The sequence below is a fragment of the Onychomys torridus genome, chromosome 14, assembly GCF_903995425.1.
Source record: "Onychomys torridus chromosome 14, mOncTor1.1, whole genome shotgun sequence".
NCBI lineage: Eukaryota > Metazoa > Chordata > Mammalia > Rodentia > Cricetidae > Onychomys > Onychomys torridus.
This window is the reverse complement of record NC_050456.1, coordinates 69,062,309-69,068,308: the sequence shown is the minus strand read 5'-3', so window position 1 is coordinate 69,068,308 and position 6,000 is coordinate 69,062,309. Positions and strand designations below refer to the sequence as shown.

Here is a 6,000-nt window from a genome sequence, read left to right as displayed (position 1 = left end):
TGGTTCCATATGGTCCAGATGAGCTATCTGATAGAAAAATGAGAAAGCCAATATGCATTTCAGTTTTAATTTTAGAGTTTATAAAAGATTCATGTAACACACCCTAGTTAAATCACTTCTGAAATACAGCATGTTGATCTTTTATTAGAAACATTTTGAAGAAAGACTGAGCATACACTGAATATCCGAGTGTATTTTGTTTAGTTTGTTATGAATTGTTATATTTGGCAAGGCAAATCCAGACTCACTATTAGCTGCCATCTCTTTTGGATTGACCTAGGCTTACCTGAACATTTAGATTTCATTATTAACGAGGAGCCAGTATGAAAAGATGCCAATGCTTGTAACCACAGTATACAAAAGTGCTATGAATCTCTAGTTTATACACCAGGAGCTGCCTGTATATGTACATCACTGCATGACAGTCAGAGGCAAGGAAATCCACCGTCACAGTTGCGCTGTGGACTTGACTGACATTTCCATTCTGTTTTAACCAATTGGGAGCGCCTTAATGTTTAATATTTAAACTACTGGTATCATTTTTTCCTAATGTGTAACTTACACACCAGATAAAATATGTACAATTGTGATGCTAGTGTCATAAGCAGGTGTAAGAACACCTTTAATCCCAGTTCTCAAGAGCCAGAGGTCAGGAGATCTCTTTGAGTTCAAGGCCAGCCTGGTCTATATAGTGAGTTCCAAACCTGCTAGAGCTGCACACTGAGACCTTGTGTTTAGAAAAAAAAAAAGAAAGAAGAAGAAGAAGAAAAAAGAAACTTTGGAAAGACCACTTCCTTATTTTGGGATGTCATGAGTTTATTTCTATTTTAAACATCCAGAGTAGCTGCCATCTGGCCTAAACCATAAATCAATAAAAACAAAAAAAACAAGACAGCAATATGCAGACATTTCACTGATATAAATTGTTTGATACAGTAGTGCGGGTAAATTCTGCACTAAACTTTTAAGACCTTGGCCAAATCATTTACAATTCACAGGCATTATTTAAGGTGGTGCTTTATTTTCCCCTGCAAACTTGATTTTTCTTGATGAAGCCAAAGTTAATGAGGAAGAATGCTCAAATTGAGTAGTCTGAATTGTTTTATTTAATATCAAGTTGATTAAAGTAAGTTTTATTCATGTCAGAGTCTAAACTACACATTTTGAATACTTGCATGTTTGGTACTATTTTTAAATCATGCCAGTGCCAGGAATTACTAAATTCTTACAGCTGGCCGCTGGGACCTGAACAAATCCAAATTGCAGTGCAAAACCAGACTGCTATCTGAAGGTTTTAAGCTGGGAAATCCTGATGTTTTAAATTAGTAAGAGGATTCAGTTATTAATACCAAGACCTTTGATTCCAGCTTTAAATTCAGCAGCAAGGATGTGCTCTATGGTAGTGATCCCAGCCTTGAGTTCAGTCCTTACCACTGCAAAGGAACAAAAGTTCAAAATGCAGTCAACATTTAGAGAGGCCTTAAGGGAGTACTTTCAAAGTTAAGTGTCTGTTGTGTTTTAGCTCTATGAAGTATAGAGCTATGATACATGTGACCTTAAGAAAAAACAGATTAATCAGTAGTGTGGATAATTTCTGTTTTTCATATTTAAAACAAAAACTCTCCATTCCTAATTTGTCTATAATAAGGTAAAGAAACAAACTGGTTTTGTATTTTTTCCAAGTGTTATACATAATAAAAAGTTTTGTTTAGTCTTTCATGAATGAAAAGGATATTGACTTTTTTTAATTTGAGGATTTTTTTTTTTATTTCTATAATGGTCTGTCATTTTAAGAACTAGCACAAAATAATATACTCCCTGAATTTATGGAGGTTTAGTAGTGCCAGCACACTTTTAAGACTGCAGTCATAGATAAGGTATTAGTGGAAAGTGTGTGGGAAATGCAGTTATTTAGGAAATACTCACTTGTCTCTTGCATAGTGTAAAGGTGGTATGTTTCCTGGAATTTTTTAAGTGATTTTTTTTTTTTAAAGAGGAAGACAGACATTTGAAATGTGATTATCTAATTTCTACAACACTGGACTAAATAGGAATAACCTTTTTTTTAAAAAAAAATGACTGTTCTGTATAAATAAAATATTTGAAACTTAAGTGCAAAAGCCGTGAAATAAAAAGGCATTGTCTTGTGGCCAATACGATGCACTGTGGCAGTGCTGTTTGCTCAGGACCCAACTCTGCAGTCCTTCCTCGTATGCCTGGTCTCCTAGAGTTACGGGCTGCCACTCCACAGGTCTTCCTTCTGTCTACTCCTTGGAAAGCTGGGCTTCCAAAGCACTGGTGAACACCGAGGGTTCTGTTGATGTGGATGTTAATGAGCTGTATTTTAAATATCAGAGATTATTAAATAAAGAGAATGACTGCTTTTCTATTAACCTTTCTGTGTTTATTGTTAATTTTGTAGCCTTGCTATGCAATCTGATGGGAGGCACGGCTGCATCTCCGTCCTGTGGGAGCTTTTCCTAAATGCAGTTTCAGGCCACTGTCAGACCCACTATACCAGGACCTTGTAGCTGGAACTTGGAGAAGCTGTCTGTGGAGCTGCGTATTTTTATACAGCTGCAGTGATGCAAGAAGCAGGCCAGGGGAGCCCTCCCAGATTCCTGTCAGAGAATACATTTCCACCTGATCCCAAATACACAAGCCTTCCACAATTTTCATTGTTTGAGACTGAAGCCAATGGCCTTTATAAGAATAGAATGCCAGGTTGGGGATTTAGCTCAGTGGTAGAGTGCTTGCCTAGCAAGCACAAGGCCCTGGGTTCGATCCTCAGCTCCACCAAAAAAAAAAAAAAAAAAAGGTAGAATGCCACATTTTTCCTTGAAATCTGGTTTTAAATATTTGTTCAGTTGTTCTTAACCTTGGGTGACAAAGCACATTAGTAACTCACTTTTGTTAATTTGAGACATGTTCTCTATAGCCAAACTGACTTGCAACATTTGGGAACTCCTCCTTTGGGATCTGCTTTAGACTCCTGAGTGCTGGGTTTGCAGGTATGTGCTACTATGCCTGGCTAGCATTGTTTTCTCTTGACTATTCTCTACCTCGTGCCAGGGACCTGCGCCACCCTTTGTTTCTTGGGTCACCTCAGAGAGAGTACATTTATGTAGCATTCAGTGAACAGTTTGTGTGCTTACTATTGAGCATGCATTGTTCTAGGTTCTTAGAAACAACCATGAGTAATACTGCTCATTCAGAATATGAATGTTCTCAAGGCCTGTGAGAGAAATGTTTACTACACTACATGGCTCAGTAGCAATGAACAAAGTGTATAGAATCTGTTAGACACCTTTCTTGGCACTGCGACAAAATATTGACAAGAGACAACTTAGGAATGACCAGTTTGGGCTCACAGTTTCTCAGGGGACAGGCCATCATGGCAGCTACCACATCTCCCATCTTGGCAGATCACAAAACAAGACTAGACAGGTATTGAGGCTGGCCTGTAATCTTCCAAGTCTTTCCTCTAGTGTTGCAGCTAGGCCTCACCTCTAAAAGAGTTCCATAACCTCCGTAAACAGTACCACCATCTAGGGACGAAGTAGTCAAACAATACCCCAGAGGACATCACTCAAACCACACCAAGTCATGCACTGTAAACACTGACGACTTCTCAGTAATTATGGTAACGATATTTAGAGTCCAGAAGGAAAGGGAAGAGGGACATAAGAAATAGAGAAATCTCAAATCTATTTTTCATAAAGGGAATGGGTAGTATATAGTATTAATGAGAAAATGCTGGGAGTGGTGGTTCATGTCTTTAATCTTAGTACTTGGGAGGCAGAGACAGGTGAGGTGGATCTTTATTGAGTTTGAGGCCAGTCTGGTCTAGGTAGCAAGTTCCATGCAACCAGGCTACATAGTGAGATAGGGGTGGGGATAGCACAGATAATAGTATTTTTCTGACTTAAGATTTACTGCTTGGAACCACTAAGGCATGGGGCTTCTCTCTGATGTGATATGTTTAATTGTGCTGGGTTGGTCTGGCAACTTCCTGAGTGGTGATCAGGAACACTCAGGCTAACTATGGGGGTGTTTGGCAGGAAAGGGAAGAGTCATCTCTGATGATTAATCTTGGATGTCAGCTTGACTGCCTGGGAAGAGGGAACTTCAACTAAAGAATTGCCTCCATCAGAGTGGCTTGTGGCCATGTTGGCGGGTGGGTAGGGGGGGGGTGGGGGGGTGGGTGTTTTTTTGTTTTTTGCTTTAAACTAATTGATACAGGAGGATCAGCCATTGTGAGTGGTACCATCTTTAGGCAGGTGGGCCTGTACTATATAAGAGCTGATGATGGTCCTGGGAGTGAGCTGGTGAGCAGCCCTCCTCCATGATGTCTGCTCCAGTTTTTGCCTTCAGGTTCCTGCCTTGACCTTCCTCAGTGATAGATTGTAACCTGGGAGTTGTAAGATGAAATAAACTCTTTCCTCCAACTTGATTTTGGCCATGGTGTTTTTTTCACAGCAACAGAAAACCAAACTAGAATAGCATTTTAAAGTCAAATGTATGTTTTTAAGCTTACTAGAATAAAATTCAGGCATATATATGTAAAAGCAAGATTAGTACAATGAATAGCTGTGTACTCAACCCAATTTTAATAATGACTGATTTCTGACAATATTTTATTTTATTTTTGAGACAGGGTCTCACCATCTTACTCTGACTGGCTTTGAGCTTGCTATATAGACCAGGCTGGCCTGGGACTGAATGCCTGCCTCCTGAATGCTGATATTAAAGGCATAAACCACCATGCTTTGCCTCTGACAATTCTTTTTTTTTCGGGGGGGGGGGGAAGCTTCACCAATTTGTGTGTCATCCTTTCACATAGGGCCATGCTAATCCTCTCTGTATCATCCTAATTTTAGTATATGTGCTGCTGCTGATGTAAACACTTTCTTTTTTTCCAAGACAGGGTTTCTTTAGACCAGACTGGCCTCAAAATCACAAAGATCTGCCTGTCTCTGCCTCCTGAGTGCTAAGGTGTGTGCTACCACCACCCAGCTCTGACAATCTTTTTTAGTGTATGTGTGTGCATGTGTGTGTGTGTGTGTGTGTGTGTGTGTGTGTGTGTGTGTAAGCCAGAAGACAACTTCGGGTGTCACCCTCAGGAAAGCCTTATATTCTTTTGAGACAGTGTCTTTCACTGACCTAGAACTCCCAGTTAGGCTAGCCTGGCTGGCCAATAAGCCCCAGTGGTCTTCCTGTCTCTGCCCAGCATTGTGGCACACACATGTGCTGCCATGTCTTATATTTTTATGTGGGGTCTGGTGATCAAACTCAGGTCTTCATGTCTGTGAATTAAGCACTTGCTTAACTGAGCCATTTCCAACCTGGTTTCTGACAATTCTTTTTTTTTTTTTTTTGATTTTTAATTTTTAAATTTTTTTGTTATTTATTATATTGTGTTTTAATTTTACACATCGGCCATGGGTTCCCCTGTCCTCCCTCCTCCCGTCCCCGCCCCCACTTCCCTCCCCCCCCAGTCCCTCCCCTCTATTCCCATCTCCTCCAGGGCCAAGACTCCCCTGGGGACTCATTTAAACCTGGTGGATTCAGTACAGGCAGGTCCAGTCCCCTCCTTCCAGACTGAGCATGTGTCCCTGTGGAAGCCCAAGGTTCCAAACAGCCAGCTCATGCACTAAGGACAGGTCCTGGTCCCACAGCCTGGATACCTCCCAAACAGTTCAAGCTATTCAACTGTCTCACTTATCCAGAGGGCCTGATCCAGCTGGGTGCTCCACAGCCTTTGGTTCATAATTCATGCGCTTATAGCCAAATGGTTTCTGACAATTCTTGTCTCATGTTCTCTCTGTCTCTTTGAAGCACATCCAAGATAGCGTATCATGCTACTTATCAGGGTAATATGATAGATCAGGGTACTCCTGTCTAAAGGACTTTGTATTCACTTATCTCCCTGTCTAGTCTGTTTTCCCCCATATATCTGTGTCTCTTAACTTATTTCAAGTCTCTGTTCCAAATTACCTT

At 40.5% G+C, this 6,000-nt stretch overlaps 1 non-coding gene across 1 annotated transcript; it reads right to left on the bottom strand.

The window, feature by feature from the left end:
- Window positions 1–4,796: 4,796 nt before the first annotated feature.
- Window positions 4,797–4,907, bottom strand: LOC118595879. The gene has a single exon (XR_004946577.1). It is a non-coding gene; the product is annotated as a U6 spliceosomal RNA (small nuclear RNA).
- Window positions 4,908–6,000: the final 1,093 nt, after the last annotated feature.